This window comes from Mustela erminea, chromosome 3, assembly GCF_009829155.1.
Source record: "Mustela erminea isolate mMusErm1 chromosome 3, mMusErm1.Pri, whole genome shotgun sequence".
In the NCBI taxonomy this organism is placed as follows: domain Eukaryota; kingdom Metazoa; phylum Chordata; class Mammalia; order Carnivora; family Mustelidae; genus Mustela; species Mustela erminea.
The window spans coordinates 43,406,196-43,427,547 of record NC_045616.1 but is presented as its reverse complement, the minus strand read 5'-3'; positions in this window follow the sequence as shown (position 1 = coordinate 43,427,547).

Genomic DNA, 21,352 nt, shown 5'->3' with positions numbered 1-21,352 from the left:
CCTGTTTCCTTACGTGAGGCTGGTCCCACCTACCTGTCTGGAGGTCCTATCTATCCATATGCCCAAGGAAACACTCCCTACACTCAGTACCATTCCTTCACGGCCCACATTAAAAAGTTATTCTCTCTGCTGGTTTCTTCTGGGTTACAGGCTCTTCCGTCTTCCCCCCTTTATTTCTGTCATTTTTTCATAGCATGATCACAATGTACACCATCTGCTTGCTTGGTTTTTGCTTATTTACTGTTTCCACTATGAGACTATTAGCTCCATGAGGGCATGAATCATGTCCGATTTGGACAAGATTATACCCTCATTCCTCAGCAAAGTGCCCAGACGTGTTGAGTAAATGAAAGAGTTGATGATTCTTCACTTCAGCTATGAGAATGTTAACAGCCACTCGGGTTATGTTGAAAACTTCGGCAACTCTCACTACCCAGCTTTGATAAAAGGACAAATTTTTCATTTGCTGTTGGACTACCAAACCCCTATAGAGACATAGAAATTATACATACAGTCTCCAGAGTAGCCCAGTCTTTCTTTCCTTTATCTATGTTTCTGGACCCTTTGTCTTCCCTGATGTGGGGAGAGTAGACTCTACTAATCAAGACTCTTGAAATCTTCAAGAATCCTACGCTAATGCACCCATGATTGGTATTTCAAAACCAACAATAGATAGGAATGTGAGAAAGGCATTAGAAAAAAAGAAACATAAAACCGCTTATCAAAACATGGAAGACAGTGGGGAAGATATACCAAAATATATACCAACATAAATTCCCATTCTAGTCAAATAAAGCAACCATCCTCTTGTGGATCAATGTTTTCTTCTCTTCCTCAACACTAAAACAATGAAGGAAGACAAATAAGAGCCCAGTGCTTTCCAAAGCCCCTGAGTCCTCTGGCTTTTTAGGATAGAATAAGAAAAACAGACCCAGTTAGTACCCAACTATCACTTCACAATTTTTATTTTTTTAAAGATTTTATTTATGTATTGGAGCAAGAGAGAGAGAGAGAGAACACAAGCAGGGGGAGCAGCAGAGGGAGAGGGAGAAGCAGATTCCCCTCTGAGCAGGGAGCTCACTGCAGGGCTCAATCCCAGAACCATGGGATCATGACCTGAGCCAAAGGCAGATGTTTAACCTACTGCACCATCCAGGCGTCCCACTTGTAAAAAAATTTTTAAAGATTTTATTTATTTATTTGACAAAGAGAGAGATCACAAGTAGGCAGAGAGGCAGGCGGACTATGGGGGAAGCAGGCTTCCTGCTGAGCAGAGAGCCCAATGCAGGGCTGGATCCCAGGACCCGGAGACCACGACCTAAGCCGAAGGCAGAGCCTTAACCCACTGAGCCACCTAGGCGCCCCCCCACTTCATAATTTTTAATCAATTATTAATTATCACTGACCTTTGCCTATGAGAAGAATGAAAATTTCACAGATTTTGTTATTTCACCCAACTAATTTGTATTTTTATTAAATTTTTTAATAAACAAGTAGAATGAACATATTTTTTTGCCTCTAAACAGGATAAAATACTCCCAATAAGAATAAAAATATTTATCATTTGGTGAGACAAGACAGTTCTTGTATACAATCAGCATTCAATAAATATGATGGAGGAAGTAAGGAAAGGTTTTTAACATCTTACAACCTAAAATTAAGAATCTAAATATTTTCAGGTCATCCAGATATGTATTTATGTTGTTGATTATTCTGCAAATCAGGAGGACTTTTTCCATAGGTGTATCATCATAAATTGGAGCATAGAGGTACGCTTACTCCCATAAATATTTTTGGAAATTTTTTGGTAATTTTTATAATAACAATTCTGTACCGTGTGGATCAAAATTCCAAAAACAACTGGCCCACACAAATAAACTAAGTCTATTTACATGTAACAAAATAGCATTTTCCATAGTAGGTTCTAAAAAACTGTGACCCATTTCATATTCTGACACATCTGTTCAGGAGATAATAATGAGAAAAACTTAACAAAATAACTTCAAGCTACCATCTTTCTAGGAAACGACACGGAGTTAAGTAAAATCGTCTTTGGCGTTCTCAGTGTTCTTCTTTCTTGGGACATTCACTCATCGAAGATTTTCAAATACCAGGGAGAAGCAAACAGGCTGAGGGGCACAGAGGTTCACAAGTTCTTGTTCAGGTTCAGCACCAGTGAGATGACTGCAGTAATTTGCTGCAGTTCAAGATTCTGAGATCTAAAAAAGTGCCTTGGAAATTCGTCGAAGCTTCACATGGAAGGACGTCTCAAAATTGCACGAAGCATAGGGCCTGAGAGAAAGCTTTCCTTCGTAATTTAATAGGCAAAAAGCTGAAAGTAAGATATCTTTGCAAGGCTTTTGAACTATTTTAGCTAGCTGGCAATAATTTTATCTGGACAATATTAACTACTAATAAGTTATGAGGGAAAAAACCCTCTTAATGACATTGTCTACCCTGATCAAATGACATTTGAAAAGCTGAGTCAAAGTTCAACAGTAAAAGAAAAGAGAACTTAGTACACTGATGTATTTTCTCCTAAAATAGCTGGGCATGCCCAGTAATGAACCATGAACAATATTGTGATTTAAGTTACCTTTTTATGAGGATGTTTATGTTAAATATTCTCAGACTTACATAAAAGCTGCAAATAACTACTAAGAACTTTTTCTTCCAGAACTGTCAAAGAGTAAGATGTTGGTTTGATGTCTCTACTCTTGGATACTTCAGTTGGTAGTGCCCACAAGAAAGGGTCTTCTTTTACTAGATAATCACAATATAACCAAAAGGCTTGGGAGATTACACTGATGTATTACTGCCACCTCTTCGTCATAACCTATTCATGTTTTTCCCATTGTCTCAGCATCTATTATACTAAAAGAAACACACATCATATTTATTTATGTCATTTCAGTGTCCTTCAGTCTGGGACGATTCCTTGGTATCACGATCTTGACAGTTTTGACCATACAAGCCAGTTATTTTACAAAAAGTCCCTTAATTAGAATATTTTGAAGTTTTCTGCTTATGATTAAATTAAATCATGCATCTTTGGCAGGAATACCACAGAAATGAGGCTGTCACTCCTTTTCTCTTTGTAATTAGAAATTAATTTTGTGAGAAGCTTCTTTTAAACTATGTAAGAAATTCATTTCTCATCATATTGTCAATGTATTCATTTATTTATATCAGGATAGAGTCATGCATTCTAATTTTATTAAATGGCATACATCCATTATTACTATTGCCTATACTGATGTTCAATTTATCCCAAATTTAGTTAGTGGCAACCTATTTCAGCTGGATCCGACACCCTTCTGATATGTCCCTGTCATCTTTTGAGTATTCCTTTAGCTTATGGCATGAGATGTCCCAGCATCCTCTTGTAATCCCTCATTCCAAGCCCTGAAATCAGCCATTCTTTCCTTTCATGTCATTCCTTTAAATAAATGGTGTTTAGAAATCAAGGTCTAGACATCAGAGTGCCACTATCCACATCAGAGAGTTGTAGCTAGGAAATCCACTTTGTGGGCAAATCTCAGGAAGACATGCACGTGTGTGCCCGTGTGTGCATGCGCGCACCCGCGTGCCTTCCTTTACAGTGATGTTTATTTCTCGGTCTGCGTGCTGAAACCTGTGTATTAAATGGTTTTTTACACCAATTCTAATCTACTGCCCTAAGATTCGCTCTAGTTTCCTCCCTTTGTGTATATGTAACTCTCTTCTCTGACGGCAAGAAACTTGGTTTGAGTTAGCCTTAGCATACCTACTCCTTTATTTTTTTTAATTTTTTTAAATTTATTTTCAGCACAACAGTATTCATTGGTTTTGTACCTACTACTTTGATCAATTCCCCCATAATTTTTTTAAAGATTTTATTTATTTATTTGACAGACAGCGATCACAAGTAGGCAGAGAGGCAGGCAGAGAGAGGAGGAAGCAGGCGCCCTGCTGAGCAGAGAGCCCAATGCGGGGCTCGATCCTAGGACCCTGGGATCATGACCTGAGCAGAAGGTAGAGGCATTAACCCACTGAGCCACCCAGGCGCCCCTCAATTCCCCCATAATTAATCAGTTGCTCATGACTACTGCCTCCTTCTCCCTTGCATGGGGGCTCTCCTCACCCCTTTTGAGTTTCTCGACCTGCTCTGGGCTGCCAACGCATACGGATGTCCTCCTACTTGTGGTGAGTCCCAAACAGTGTGAAGCTGACCCCTTGCATACATGCCGTCCTCCCCATGCTTAGGCTCTGACCCTCTACAGGGTGCAGAAGTCCTCAGACTCCCAAGCTTTGCTTGCTCCCAGCCGCTGACACCCCTGCTGAACTTTTGTTTCCTCCTAGCACCTCCTCCTGCCCCCAAGCTAGACCCCTACCTTGCTCTGCTCCTAAAGGGCTTTTAGACCAGTTGCTTAAGAGGAAAAAAGAAGAGAACAGAAAGGGAAAGGGAAAAAGGAAGGAAAGAGCCACTGTTGCTCTCTAAAATCACTTTCCAGCTTGCTGTGTGGAGATGGAGGTCAGTGGTGCAGTGAGAATATTTGTGGCAGATTTGATGACAGAAAGTCTAGGTTCTGCTTACCGAATGAATAGGTCTTTTACCCTAATTGAGAAAAGTGTATGTAGAAGTTATACAGTATTATTTGATATATGTCACCTTTTAAATTACATGTTAAATTAAGTATTTTCTAAAAGGATAGATTTAATAATGCAAGGAGGTACTCTTTTTGTCTACTTACACTGGGATCATTAAGGTGGTATATTCACACAGATAAAATGCAGTAGAAGAGTGAAGAAATTATTTGAAGAGTTTAAAACAAAAAATTTCATATTATCCAGATATGGACAGAAGACAGGATTATTTTGCAGTGGAGTAGTCAGATAATTGTTTAAATCCTCATACTATAAGGTATCTTTTACTACCAGAATGCGTTCCCTAATTTATTAAATGTAATTATTCCTTAATGCAGGCTCTGACAATTTGCAGTACAAATATTTTCTACCAACCCAATATTATAGACATACAAGAGTTCTAAAAATCAGTATCAGAGAAAGAGAAAGTAGTATTATAGATGCATTGCCTCTAAGGGGATTCCATGCATTTAGTTCCAGGATAGAGCGTACAAATAATGTTTTCTCACTTATTATAAAATATTTCTTATTTTATAATTCTTAACAGTTTCATTTAATTGGAAGTGAAAAGTACAAGAATTATGGAAGTTTGTTGGCCAACTGTGTAAAGATGTTCCCATGGTTAGCTATAATAAGGCTTTACATTGGATTTGCAGCCAGAACAAACACATCTTTTTCCAAAACACACACACACACAATATTTCATGGTATATAAAGGTTTTTTTTCCAAGGAAATCTCATCACTCTGTCAGGATAAGTATTCAATCTCTAAAAGAATCTTCATGATGATGAGAAGAACTTTTGTGAATAATTCACCCCATTTTTTTTCTATCTATGAAATTAATTAAATTAAATTAAAATTAATACACCTCATCTCATTTGTCCCTATGGACATTTGTTGTGAAGAAAAAATGGTGCAGGGAAAGAAAGTAAAAAGAGGCATAGGGGACAAAAACAGTAGTACCCACTAGTGTTTCATGAAGTAAAATTATACTGTAAGGGTAAAAGATACATTAATTCATAACTTCCCAAGGATCCTTTACTAAAAAGATCCAAAGAACAATGTTTTCTCAACTCTTTATTTTTCCTGACAAGTAGAAACAACTTTTTCTGGTTTTGGATAAAAGCCTGGTTTTAAAAAGCATGAGAAAGAAATGGTTGTGTTTTTGGTTTTGTTTTTGTTTCTTCACTAAGCAGAGTCAATTGTTCTATATAATCTCTTTCAGTACGTACTACAGTCCCACAGTCTCCTTGCAATCTCTCCTACCTTTGAGCAGACTCTCTTTCTCTCTCTAGATAAGCCTCCCCTCAGCCTTAATTAAGTAAAGAAATACAGTAGGGCTCATACAGAGCCCTTTAATTTGCTGAATCATGTTTCTAGAAATGTAGTACTCTGTTATGTATATCACTGAGATTTTTCCCCCATTCTAAAGTGTGAAGCTGAAGTAATTTACTTTGTAACTTGAACGATTAGCAGCTTCTGCAGGTGAAATCCCTTTTTTCAAATAATAGAAAATTACCTCATGTTTTTAATCTTGGAGTTATTTTCCCCAGAATCCATGTCTCTTCAGTCTCTGTCATCTTCCAGATCTAATCCGGTTCTAGGTCCAGGTCAATCTATGTACTGGATATCTCTTGAATATGTTCCATCCTCTCTGTCTTTTTTTAGGATATCTTAGTATTCTATATCTTAGTATATTCTATCCCTTCCTCGTCTCTCATTTAACTAGACTCTCTCCATACCCTCCTTTATCCTACCATCAGAGTAATCCTTTAACACTACAGGGATGGTATGACAATTCTCTAAAACCTGTAGTGTCTCTATAACAAGATATCACCTATATGTCTATGGGTATGAAAAGGTAAATAATAATAATAGTAATGAATTTAATTAAATCACAGGCTTCTATAGTTAGAAATTATAATATATCCTTAGGATACAGAGAGAGAATTACTGAGTTCGTATTTTCCCAAATTAAAGTCGTTTTTTCAACTTGGACTATAGTAATTTTCTGACTTTCTAGAAAGCCAAAATAGCTGTCAATCCCCTTTCCTCTGACCAGGTTCAGTAAGATTGGAAATATTAGGGTGCTCTAATTGATTGGACAGGCATATAGAGAGAGCTATGTTTAAAGGCAAGCTCTTTCCTGGGTAAGAAGTAACTTGAGGCAGATATTTATAAATTATGTTCGGGACTAATAAAATCTCCCTGGAAATATAGTCAATAAACACTGTTCTTAGCAAAATCAAATTTATGCAACCTCAAGCTCTAGGACTTCTAGAAAAGACACTAATATAAATAAGCAGTCGTTTCAGAGTGTACCACCCTGGAATCTTCAGAATAGCCAAAAAACACAGTATTTAAGGCAAGTCATATAAAAATTAGAGCAGAAAAGAGACATTTTTCTTGATCATACCTAGATAAGTTTTTTCTGATTCTCTAGCAAAATAATCTAAAAGTTAATGCCAGCTTCAGATGTACTATATATGTGTATACATACAATGTATGTGTTATATACATATGTGTACTATATATAGTTAGATTATATAATAAACCTCATCTCGTTCTCATTCCACAGTATTTTTAGGATCTCTGAATTAATCTTCTGTTGCATTCTTAAACTGCATATAATAAAGTCATTTTAGTTATTGTTTTAGGTAGATGGTTAGACTAGGTGGACCTCACATTGAAATTACTGGAAAAATTCTGGGGCCCAGAAAGAACAGACAAGATAAGCTAATTCTCCACTAAAGTAGGCACCATACATTCTCAGTGAACACAGAGTTCATTCAAATATCTGTGCCTCCACGTATACTATACCTCATGCCAGGAAAATTTTACTCACTCTTAACGGCCACACTCAAAAGTCATATCGCCCTCTGATTCCTTCCTGAACTGCCCAGTCTAGTTTTATTTTTTTACTCCCCTCTCCTCCTGTTGCCCTCTATACATTTCTCTATAGTATTGGCCACAATGTACTATAAATACTGGTTTATTAGGTAAGATTGGGGGGATTTTGAGAACTATTCTGGATATTATCAGTTTTAGATCTTAGGATAAATCAACTTGGCTCTGCATTTAGTTCTGTTAAAAATTTCTCCTCAAGGGGTGCCTGGGTGGCTCAGTGGATTAAGCCGCTGTCTTCAGCTCAGGTCATGACCCCAGGATCCTGGGATCAAGCCCCTCATCAGGCTCTCTGCTCTGTGGGGAGCCTGCTTCCTCCTCTCTCTCTGCTTGCCTCTAGCTGACTTGTGATCTCTGTCTGTCAAATAAATAAATAAAATAAATCTTTAAAAAAAAAAAAAGAAAAAGAAAAAGAATTTCTCCTCAAAAAGGCATCTCTTCCATATTATGAATGATTAGATTTTTAGAAGAGATGAAATTCACAGAATGTATGGAATGTGCCCTAAAAAACTGACGGGCAGAATGTAAAACTAACAGAAAAGCAGAGTAAAAACTAAATCGATTAACACTTTTTAAAAATATATCCCTAAAGAGCTCTTCAGATACAAAAGAAATTGTACCAGACACCTTCTGTGCTCCCATAGTTTCTGGGCACCCTTTCTTACTACAGCCGTACCTGTGGTAGCATGCATCACACAGCTTGGGTATATTTATGCATAGATACCTGAGAGTACCATGACCTTGGGTCAAAAAGTACTCATTTATCTTCTTGCCCCGGGACTTGGGTATGTTCAGTCTTGAAGTGCAAAGGACTTAAAGACCTATAGAACTACCCTTAAGCTATTAAAATTGGGAGCCGATGGGTCAACATATCCCCATTTTTTTTTCCAGGTAGACAATTCTAAGACATTTTTCAAAAGTCTTCTCAAAATGTCCCAGGAGATTTAACACCTGTAACTGTCTTGATGATGATACACCCTGGTCTTGGCATTTCTTTCTTCCCAAGTCATTCCCACTCTCCCACACACCTGATGCCCAGAGCCGCATTCCTAAACTGAGTTTTTTCTCAAGCACTGCTTTTAAGGAAACCCAGACTAAAATGTAAATTGAAACTGCTATTAACATCTATTGAGAAATGAACATAAATTTTAGATACACTGTATCTCAGAAAGGGTGGGAGATGGCCAAAAAAGAACTTGAAAGAAAATCTCTAGCCAAGTACATATTCTTGGGATAACAAGAGAGAATGAAAATAAATTAACAAAGGTTTTATATCAAAAAGCTAGAGAAGGAACCACCAAGCAGACCCAAGGAAAGTGCCTTAAAAAGCGATTACTAAAGGGGCACCTGGGTGGCTCAGTAGGTTGGGCCTCTGCCTTCGGCTCGGGTCATGATCTCAGGGTCCTGGGATTGGGCTCTCTGCTCGACGGAGAGCCTGCTTCGTCCTCTCTCTCTCTCTCTGCCTGCCTCTCTGCCTACTTGTGATCTCTCTCTGTCAAATAAATGAATAAAATCTTTTTTTTTAAAAAAAGCGATTACTAAAGATAAAATCAAAATGTAAGTAAAAATAGAGGGGCAGCTGGCTGGCTCAATCGGTATAGCATATGACTCTTAAACTTGGGGTTGTGAGTTGGAGCCCACGTTAGGTGTAGAGATTACTTAAAGATAAAATCTTAAAAAAAATTTTGTTAGAATTTTTTTCTAACAAATAGAATACAATTTTCTTTTTTTTATTATGTTCAGTTAGCTACTCTATAGTACATTATTAGTTTTTGATGTAGTGTTCAAGGATTCATTAGTTTTGTGTAATGCCCAGTACTCATCACAACATGTGCTCTCCTTAATTAATAAAAAAGAAAACATAAGTGTAGACACAACCAACAAAAGTCCTAAATTAGTAGCAAAAATCAAGACTCTAAACAAAGCTAACCCTTTGAAAAGACAACCTAAATAAAGTGTAATTAAATCTAATCACGCTCATTTAATGATTAAAGCAAAGAATGAAATGGGTTTCCACTGTTTTAATACATTTATTCTTCTAGAAAAAGAAAAAAAAAAGATAAGCATTCCCCCAATATCCACCTAGACTCAGAAGAATACTAGTAGTGAAACAATGAGCATGTTATTTATGCATTTGTCACAGCCTAAGCCTGAAAAAGTAAAAATATCAGAACATTTATTTGGAAGAATATCTTTCATCTTTCCATTAAATATGTCTTTGAAAATTGCTTCCTGGAAAAATCCACTCTTTAAGTGTAAGTGATCAATTATTTTTCTCTTTTCCCTTAGTGAAGTAACATGCTTTTCTCTATTTCAGCAAATGACAATGAGCATCTAAGAGTGAAGCAAAGACACAACTACTATCTCTTGACTATGTCCTACCAGGTGAAGGACAAAATAAACAAAACAAACAAATAGAACAAAACAAGAACAAATGACATTCATTTGGATGGTACTCTCTCATTATCACTGAACTATCAGAATTCAGTGATCAATAGTAAACAGGAAAACGCCATTTTGAATTTATTGGTTAATATTTAGTGGGCACTCACTCAGTTGGCACTGTGTTAAATTTTATAGATGCATATACATATAAAGCTCTTATTTAAGACAAACCTGGAGTTAAAATATGGCTCCCACTTGTTATTGTGCAACTTTGGGCAAGTTTTTTAAATTTTCCATGGTCTTAATTTCTTCATTAAATAGGAATAATAATAATAAAGATTTCCAGTTTCTGTACAGATAATACCTATAAACACTGGAAAAAAATACAAAAGACAACTACTTGAAGACTTTAGAGATTTTGGAGAAAAGTGAAATTTTAACTAAGTGGTAAGTTTCTGATTTTTCTTGCTTTCCGTAGAAAAATTCAAAGGAATCAACAAAACTACTTACTAACAGAACTAGTAAGTGAATTTGTCAGAGTCACCAAATATAAGGTTAATTTACAAAAATCAATTATATTTTTACATATCAGCAGATGGATAGAAAATAAATATTTCTATGTACATCAAAAAATGTAACATATTTAAGGAATAAATATTTACAAAAAAATTAACAAAAATTTAACAAAAATTTTAATAAATCTAAGACCTTTAACACTAAAAATAGAAAACATATTCTATTTTCTAAGAGAAATTAAAACATAAATAAATATAAAATTATATTAATTCATGATTTAAAAGATTCAATATTGTTAAGATATCAATTCTCCCTTAAACTGATCTAAAAATTCAATGCAATCCCAATCAAAACTCCCAGGAGGATTTTTGTGGAAATTGCCAAGTTGTTTTTAAAATTTATACGGAAATGCAAAGGATCTGAAATAGGCAGTCATTTCTTAAAAAGAATAATGTTGGAGAACTCCTATCTGATTTCAAAGATTTCTATAAAATTATAATAATCCGGGCGCCTGAGTGGCTCAGTGGGTTAAGCCTCTGCCTTTGGCTCAGGTCATGATCTCAGGGTTCCAGGATCCCTAATGGGGCTCTCTGCTTAGCTGGGAGCCTGCTTCCTCCCTCCCCCTCTGCCTGGCCCTTTGTGTACTTGTGATCTCTCTCTCTGTCAAATAAATAAATAAAATCTTAAGGAAAAAAACAAAACTCTAATCATCAAGGCACAGTGGTACTGGTGAAAGACTAGACCTATAAATCAGTGGAACAGAAGAGAACTCAAAAATAGACTCACATGATCAATTGATTTTGACAAGAGTACCGGGGCAATTTAATGACAAAGGGAAAAACTCTTTTCAACAAACTTGTACAGGAACAACTGGGTATCTGTGAGGGAAAAAATAGACATCACACCCTACCAAAACTTAACCATAAATGAATCATAGACTTAAATGTCAAACCAAAAACTATAAAACTTTTGAAAGAAACTGTAACAGAAAAGCTTTATAACCTTAAAGAAGGCAAAGATATGTTAAATACCACCCACAAAAAATTGATAGAAAACTCATAAATTGGACTTCATCAAAATTAAAGATGTTTGTTCTCTGAAAACCACTGTTAAAATAATCAAAATTCAAGACAAGGACTAAAAGAAAATATTTGCAATACATCTGTATGACAAAGGATTTATATCCAGAACGTATAAACTTTATAAGAAGACAAATGGCTCAGTAAAAACTGAGCAAAAGTCAAACACTGGAGGAAAAAAAAGAAAATGAACATCAGCAAGTTAATGAAGAAACAAAATATGACATTTGTACCCATCAATAACTAACTGATTGATTAATTAACTCCTGATACAGACAACTATATGTATAAATCTCAAAATCATTATGTTGAACGAAAGAAGCCAGACCCATAACAGTATGATTCTACCTATATAGAAATTTATATAAAATTCTAGAAAATACAAACCCATCTACAGTAACAGAAAGGAGAGCTGTGGTTGCCTTGGCCTCGGGACAGAGGGAAGAATGAACAGCAAAGGGGCGCAAAGATACCTTTACAAGTGACAGAATTGTTCTTTATCTAGATTATGGTCATGGCTTCACAAAAATATATACTTCTCAAAACTCATCGAATTTATTACACTCAAATTATACCTCACTAAAACTGATTTTTGGAAATAAATAAAATAATAAAAATAAAGTTGGGATAAATAGTACCACTTCATAGAGTTGTTGTAATATATGAGATAATGCACTTAATGCATTTATTATAATGACTAGCACATAATAAATATTTAATGTTTTCCATTTTTATCATTATTATTGACATGACTAAGATTAATCAATAGTCCTGTTGTGTGTAATGAGAAGCTGAGTAGGTTCCCATCTGTCCTTGACAATGGTACTAACGTGCTTATTAAGCCTCCTTATGAGCCTCCTTACAATTTTCTCTTTTTAAAAAAAGAATTATTTATTTGAGAGAGAGAAAGAAAGAGCAGAGGGAAAGAGAATCTCAAGCAGACTCCATACTGAGCACAGAGTCTAACATAGGGCTCCATCTCAAGAAACTGAGATCATGACCTGAGCTAAAAACCAAGAGTCAGACACAACCGACTGAGCCACCCAGGCACACCTGACCTTCCTTACAATTTTCTATTTTGTTTCAAAACTGAGGTCTTGAGCTTAAATGACATTAGAAAGTTGATTCTTTTGCTTTAACTGCATTCATGGAGCACCTGTCCTGGTCAGTTGCAGAAAAGTGAAATGAGTAGAAGCTCGTTTTTCCAACCTCACTCCTGTGATTTTTGGTTTTTGTTTCCTATTTTCACTTCAGAGGCAGGTAACTTATGGGTGCTAATGTCTTTACCTTCAAAGAAAACTACATGTAGATCTTTTTCTGGCATTTTTAGATTCCTGTTGCTTACTGAAAAAGACAAAGTAATGGCAAGGATTCTCGCACCAGATTTATTTTTTTTCTGTCACCAGATCTTAATTAAAAAGAGGAGTAAAAAAAATAAAAAAATAAAAAAATAAAAAAATAAAAAAATAAAAAAAAAAGAGGAGTAAAAAGTGCTCCATATTTTACATTGTATCATCTCTAAACCTTCTAGATAACCTGCTAATAGACCAAGAACAGAGATATTGCATGTCAGAATAATCTTGAAACACTTCTTTGACTCTAAAACTTAAATAATCGGGAGATAATGATAGAAATGCTATCAGAACCATACAGACATACCTGGATTTTAAAACTCTTGAACATTACAACCAGGCCCTGAAAAACTAAAGATTAAAAAAATCTTAGAAAGTAGTCAGGGACACCTGGGTAACTCAGCTGGCTAGGCTTCTGGCTACAGCTCAGGTCATGATCTCAGGGGACCTGCGATCAAGCCCCGCCTCCTGAGTCTCCCAGCTCAGTAGGGAGTCTGCTTCTCCTTCTCCCTTTCCATCTGCCCTCCCTTTTCCCACACTTTACTCGTGCTGTCTCTCTCTCTCTCTCTTCTCTCAGATAAATGAATAAAATCTTTAAAGAATATATATTAAGAAATAGTTACCTATTTAAAAAGAATACATTTTGTGGATTTTTATTCAAAAGGGAAGGGTTATTTGCTGTTTGTTTCTTCTTGGCATTATAAAGATTTTAAGTTTTATTTATTTGCTTGTATATCTCAATAAATTCAAATTGTATAGGCTTTAGGAGTTATGACTCCTTGAGTATTTCTGGAAAAAAATGTTTAATAGAGACTAAAAAGGAGTGGTCAGTGCTCTCCTAATGGATCTAAAAATCCACAAGAAAACTCAAGACAATCCCTGGACAGTTTTCTTTGCCCAGTTTGCAAAGCATCAAAATTAAACTATAGGACCAGTAATTCTTTGCACATAAACAAAAGCCTGGAGCACAGGACTCATGGGAATATTTAAAAACTGAGTGCAGGGACCTCTGGGTGGCTCAGTGGGTTAAAGCCTCTGCCTGCAGCTCAGGTCATGATCCCAGGATCCTGGGATCGAGCCCCGCATCAGGCTCTCTGCTCAGTGGGGAGCCTGCTTCCCCCTCTGTCTCTGCCTGCCTCTCTGCCTACTTGTGATCTCTGTCTGTCAAATAAATAAGTAAAGTCTTTTAAAAAACCAAAAAACAAAAACAAAACAAACAAACAAAACTGAGTGCAAAAGTACAGTATGTACGAGTGAACATATGCATAAAGTATACGTGTATATAAATGAACATTTATTACAAGATTATCTGTGGTTGATTGAATTGGGGAAGGAAGATTGGAGTGGGGGCAAGAGGAACATCTAGAATCTGGAGAAAACAGAAACTTTTGGACTCCCCTGCAAGCTTCACTGATTGTTCTCCTGCTCGGGCATTTCTTTCAGAATAAGATATTGCTCAGGGATGGCCTGTTTATCTAATAAGAGTACACGTGGGTCTTATGCCTTCTTTTAATGTACGAATAATCTGCTTGCTTTTTGAAGACTTTCAGTCTGGAATGCATCCAAAGTATTTACATAATTATCAGGCACTTCATCTGATGGATGAGAACCCATAAACATGAAGAAATAGTGCAGTCTTGGGTCAGCATTACCAGAGCCGTGAGTGTCTTCCAGAGAGATGTCTGTGCTAAAAGTCAGGAAAACATTCCTGGATGTGAGAGTCATTAGGCTCTGGTCTCTCCGGAAAGGAAAGCCTAAGAAATTTTGCCGATTGACTCACTTAAAACCAGACTGCAACTGGCTCTGGGGGACACTGGCACCATCAGAAAAGGGCTGAACAACCCCAACCAAATGGACCTTTTCTTCTCCATTTCCTAAATTCTTTCTGGACGTGTGTTCTCTGTATTAGTAAATTGAAGACTATGAGTAGCTACAGAAAAACCCAGATGGTTTACCCGTATGATTTTCCTGTTGATCTAATGAAATTCAGTTACGTTTCTCTTTTCTGGAAGTCCCTTATTTGTATAGGAACAAAAAGCTTTTAGTCAAACTAAAACATATGGAGTGATATTATTTCTAACTATGAGGCCACCTGCTTGAAATCCAGATATTTTGATCACCATAGATAGCTGCTGAATCAGGCTACCCACAGCAAAGTCAAAGAAAAACAGCACAGGGGTGCCTGGGTGACTCAGTCGTTAATTGTCTGCCTTCGGCTCAGGTCATGATCCTGGAGTCCTGGGATCGCCCCGCATCGGGTTCCCTGCTGGGTGGGGATCCCGCCACTCCCTCTGCCACTCCCCCTGCTTATGTTCTCTCTCTTGCTCTCCCTCTCTCTGTCAAAAAATAAATAAAATTTAAAAAAAATAAAAACAGCACAATAAATATGGATACTGCCAAGTCCATGTAAGAAAGCTCCAGGACTTCAATCACAGAATATTCCTCAGGCTCCTTCCATGATCCTTTCAAAGATTTTAGACCTAATTTTCATCGTCTAATAGGATTTAGTGATATAAGAAGAAATAAATATTTGGTCTTTGTCCCCTATTTGTGGCCTAGAGCTTGGAAAACCCTTGTTAATTTCTGGAGTGATAGGGGAAACTGTCATCTTTTGTTATAATTAATATGTTATAATATAATTAATATACTATAGGCAGTCAGTCGCAAGCGGCCCAGACTTGCACTTGGTGTCTGACATGGAGCCATCTAATCTGACTGTGGTTTAAACTGACCCCTGTAAAGTTCATGTCAGAAGTGAACTGAATTTTAGGACACCCAGTTAGTGTCTGGAGAGTTGGATAATTGGTTGGTGTGCGGGGGGGTACCCACATATTTGGTGTCAGAAGTGTTTTGTGTAAGAAACAGAGCTGAGTATCTACTTGCGCTGAACCTCAGGCCTCTCAGAAATTATTAGAAGCCACAAAAATGAGCTCAGAAAGAAAGATTCACAGAAGCAGGCACATGGACAGAGACAAGTGACCCATCCCAGAGCGATATGGAAAGGGAATTAAAATTATCAAGAACACCAAAAGCTTATGGTCTCTTCATTGTATTTAAGTGTCCGATATGATAGAAAAAAATCTACATGACACAAGAATCCTGAGGAGTCTCCCAGAATGCAGTATAGCATTCTGATTAAGTGCATAGACCCTGGGACACACAGCCTGGGTTCAACCTCTTGTGCCTCTGGTGTGTGCCTCAGATGTAAAAGGGGGATCATAGTAGTATCAACCTCGGAAGACCATTGTAATAGTTCTATGACTTAATACACATAACATTCTTTGAACGGTGCCTAGCATATTGTCAGCCGTATGGAAAGGTTAGCTACGATAATTATGCATGTGTATTTAAACTGAAGAGTCTGGAACCTAATAATAATTATACTATAACGTTGCAGAGTGCTTCAGAAGATTGCCGAGAGGTAAGCAGGACAGACATCATTATCACAAACTCCCCCTCATTTTACAGATTAAAGAAAGCAAAGCTCATACCTTAATTAGTACCATCTTCTTCGAGTCATGAGAATAAAGAAACATGGTGAGATTTTTAAATGGTGACGTTATATGGTTCTTTTTTTAAAAAAAAAAGATTTTATTTATTTATTTGACAGACAGAGATCACAAGTAGGCAGAAAGACAGACAGAGAGAGAGGAGGAAGCAGGCTCCCTGCCGCACAGAGAGCCTGACTCGGGGCTCAATCCCAGGACCCTGGGATCATGACCTTAGCTGAAGGCAGAGGCTTTAACCCACATGAGCCACCCAGGCACCCCCATTAGATGGTTCTTAATCCATTTTCTTAAAAGTAATTGAACTAGGAGATTTTTTGTTGCTGCTGTTTAAAGGAATAAGGTGGGGATTCCTGGATGGCTCAGGGGGTTAAGCATCTGCCTTCAGCTCAGGTCATGATCTCAGGGTCCGGGGATGGAGTCTTGAGTCCAGCTCCCTGCTCCCCAGTGGGGGTGAAGGGGAGCAGGTGTCTGCTAATCCTTCGCCCTCTACTGCTCCCCCTGCTTTTGCTCTCTCAAATAAATAAATAAAATCGTTAAAAAATAAAGGAATAAGATAGACATATCTGGAAAAAGTCATGTATGTAGATTTTTCACCTAATGTCACTGGATGAAAGAGGTGACTCATATAGAACTCTTATATACTATACACTTCATTCTTGATTGTATTGTATAAAAACAAAATAACCGCGAGAGACTATGGACTCTGAAAAACAATCTGAGGGGTTTGAAGTGGCGGGGGGTGGGAGGTTGGGGGAACCAGGTGGTGGGTATTAGAGAGGGCATGGATTTCATGGAGCACTGGGTGTGGTGCAAAAACAATGAATACTGTTATGCTGAAAATAAATAAAAAATAATTTTTTTTAAAAAGGTAACATGATGTTCAAAAAACAAAACAAAACAAAATAACCGCAACAAAAGACTTCCCACTTTTCTATCACCTCTCTTACACAAAGATCACTCCCTAAAAACTCAAACAAAATTTTGAACTCAAAGATACTCCACTGTGGGAACCACTAACAGGTGATCATTGGCTGGATTACTTAAAGAAAACACTCAGGAAATTGAAAAACACCAAGAATCTATACTAGAACTCACCTTCTACTCTTCATTCAACGTGGTCATTCTCAATGATGTGATATGTACAGATTTACAACAGATTTGTTGTAACTGAAATATAATGTCTAGTAGATGGCAATACTTTGAACATTCTAAGCCACTCTCATTAACTGACAGACAGGAAGCCAACACACAAATTTCATGGGACAAGGTTTTAGATTTAACCTTACGGCTAAATCATGTACTAGGAACTGAGTTAAACTCCTAAATATATCATTTCCCAGCTGTGTGGTTTGCAGTTAAGTCTTTAAACCCCCTAAGCCTCAGTTGCTCCATTTTATTAATAAGAGGACTTTGAGGTCCACATGGGCATAGTCAAGGTTAAATGCCTAGGAAGTGGTGGGTGTAGTAAGAGGCAGTGAACAATAATTGTTAACATTTATCGAGAGCTATCCATATTCCAACATTGTACTAAGCACTTTCTCTGCATGATGTCTTTATCCTTCAGAATTTCCTACGAGGTAGATCATTATTATTCTCCCCATTCTGTAAGTAAGGAACTTAAAACTTGGAGAGGTTGAATTTTCCAAGGAATATTGTTACCAGTTGCAAACGCTGTAATAATAGAACAGTACCTGGCAATTCAGTAAGGTTCCAAATAATGCACACTGTCATTACAGTTATTAATATCATTAGGCCACCGCATGCCATCCTGGACAAGGAACATAGTATTTCTGGGCCTTACCTATAAAACTTGAAGTATAATAATGTCTGGCCTCCCATCTTCTAGGCTTACTGTCATGATTTGATTAGAAACGTGTGGAAGCGCTTTGTAAATTCAAGAGTGTGTAGTTGCCAACTTACATTAATGGCTTTAGAAGCGATTATTAATGTTTTCAGTTCAAAAGTACTCATTCAGTACTCAAAATGGAGGTAAAGAAAAGAAGGAAAATATAGAGATCTCTTGTTCCGAGGAAGCCAACACGGAATGGGTATAATAAAGTCACAGACTTAAAGAAGAAATTGAGCTGCTCAAATGGAAGTAGGGAATTCGGTCACGATTTATAGAATGCCCAAGGACTGATTCTCTGTTTTGATGGCCTTACCAATATGATTACATTTGCTTTCTCTTGTCCCACAGTTTTATGTCTGTCCCCTTCTGGATTTCTCAGGATATTCTAGACGAGACAGAGAGAGAGATTGAGAGAAATAACTTTTCTATCATCTAAATTGGAAATTTCTAGGACTAACAGATAGCTTCAATCTATAGTTTTCTATCATGTATTTACAATATTAAATTTCATATTCCATAATAAAGAGTCAATAGACATGCCATGTAACTGAACTATCAAGACTAAAGTATAGTACTTCAAATTATAAACGTCAAAAAAGGGAAAAAAAAACCTAACATGATACCTATGGTAGAAGGGAAAGGGAAAAATAGTGTAGTTATGCCAGTTTCTTTATCTTTTTTAATAATAAATTAAATGACCTTGTCCAAAGGGGAAAATCACCAACCTATTGTGCACATTTATACTAAAACAGACACTGGTAGTATCTGTAGCTTCTAAGAAATAAAAGCATAGGTTGAGGGGTAAGTAGTAGTATTGGAAAAAAATAATTTTCTTTCTTAGATTCATTCTTGTATACCATTTGAATTTTTCAAACTTCTTGAGTAAAAGAAAATTGGTTTAATTAAGCCAAGAATGATTTTAATGACTCCTTTTATCTTCAGGATAAACTCCAAACTTCTTGGAATGCCTATTAGTCCCCCCATAATCTGGTCTCTATTTGTCCAGCCTTCTCTGCCTGTAGTCTCTCACACTGAATTTTTCCTCCCTACCTTAACAGTCTACACATGTACATTTATAAGCACATTCTCCTTTCTTCTGGAAAAGGGAGAACTGTGCCTTATCTATTGACTATGATGCACAGTAAGAAATATATTTGATAATATGACATATACATATTTAAAACAGATTTGTACAAAACAATATTTAGCCCACCCAGTGCCTTCTGGTATTATTCATTCCATTCTATTTTATTTTTTAAATGTCAATTTTTATTTTATTTTAATTTGACATTTATTTCATGGACATTGTCACCAGTGTTGGAAAACCACTGCCTCAGCACATCTTGATCCCTTGACCTATACTCTGATCACTTGTTCACTCCTTTAGGTAAATCACTTCCCGCCTCCAAATGTCAGCCCAAGTATCCCCTTCTCTTAAAAAACTTCTGTGACCAATAGTCAGATGGAATAGCTGTTTCTCCCCTATGGTCTTCCTCTGTATTTCCATAACATTACTATTGTGACACTTTCTGTTCTGTGATAATGTCCTCAACTCTCTCTTCCACTAACTATAATTTGTTTACTGCTGCTTCATTCCATATTAAACATCAAATCCCTGACATACAGTATGTGCTCGTTAAATGCATTATTTTAGTATTGAATGAATGATTCTGTGAGTTTGAAAGCAAAGTCAGTTTACTAAACAATCAATTTGCCAAATTACAAATTCATCAAATTCACTAATTTACCAAATATGTTTTAAGGAACATTTTAAAAATGCATTTAGTGGTTACAAACATATTATCCCTCTTATTGTATTCAAATTGTTGTTATTGAATTATCGTTTAGTGAATTGACTTGTGGAAAATTAGCTTTCAGCAAATTGGCTTTAGAAAAATAGTTTTATTTGTGAATTAATCTAGAGCCATAACTTTTCTTATTTAGTAAATAGTGACATTGCTATCCCTTCTTCCCAATAATATTGTACATGACGAAATAACTTATGTGAAAATTGGATAGGAAGTACTTTGGAAATGTCTACATATTTCAAAGAAAATAGTATTACCTATTTTTATTTACATGGTTAATATGGACAAAACTAATTCTACCTGAATTGGCTATATGCTACTCAGAAAAATATTTTTGCTTGTCTCAATCTTGGAATCTTTCTACTTATTGACACAAAATTGTTTATATCAACTTGCAGCTACCCATTGTGAAGTCCAACTAGAGAAAGAGACTATCTTGGTCTGTTCTGCTGCTATAAAAAAAATACCATAGAGTAAGTAGTTTAGAACTGAACAATAGAAATTTTTTTTCTCACAGTTCTGGACACTGGGAAGTCCAAGATTAAGACACTGGCACATTCAGTGTTTGAGAACACATTTCCTGGGTCATAGACAGCTGTCTTCTCTAAATAACCTCAGTTTCTCCCCCAGAAAACTCTCTGGGGTCTCTTTTCTAAGGGTACTAATATCATTCATGAGGTCTCTGCTTTTAGGAACTAATTACCTCCTCAAGCTTTCACCTCACAAAACCACCATAGAAAAGGTTAAGACTTCAACATTTGAATTTGGGGAGAATATAAGCATCCCATCTTTAGCAGATCTTAAGGTAAGACTACATTGAGTATTGGGCACTGAATATGCCATCTTGCTGACCAGTTGAAGGGAGCACTCTCTCTCACCGCTATCTTTTAGTATTATACATGGCTTGTTCATAGAAGGTGGCTTTAGAAATTACTTATTTTGGGGGGCGCCTGGGTGGCTCAGTGGGTTAAAGCCTCTGCCTTTCGCTCAGGTCATGATCCCAGGATCCTGGGATCGAGCTCCGCATTGGGCTCTCTGCTCAGCGGGAATCCTGTTTCCTCCTCTCTCTCTCTGCCTGCCTCTCTGCCTGCTTGTGATCTCTGTCTGTCAAATAAATAGATAAAATCTTTAAAATTAAAAAAAAAGAGAAATTACTTACTTTTTAATGGGGCACCTGGGTGGCTCAGTCATTAAGCGTCTGCCTTCAGCTGAGGTCATGATCTCAGGGTTCTGGGGTTGAGCCCCACATCAGGCTCCTTGCTCAGCAGGAAGTCTATTTCTCCCTCTCCCTCTGCCTGCTGCTTTCCCTGCTTGTGCGCTCTC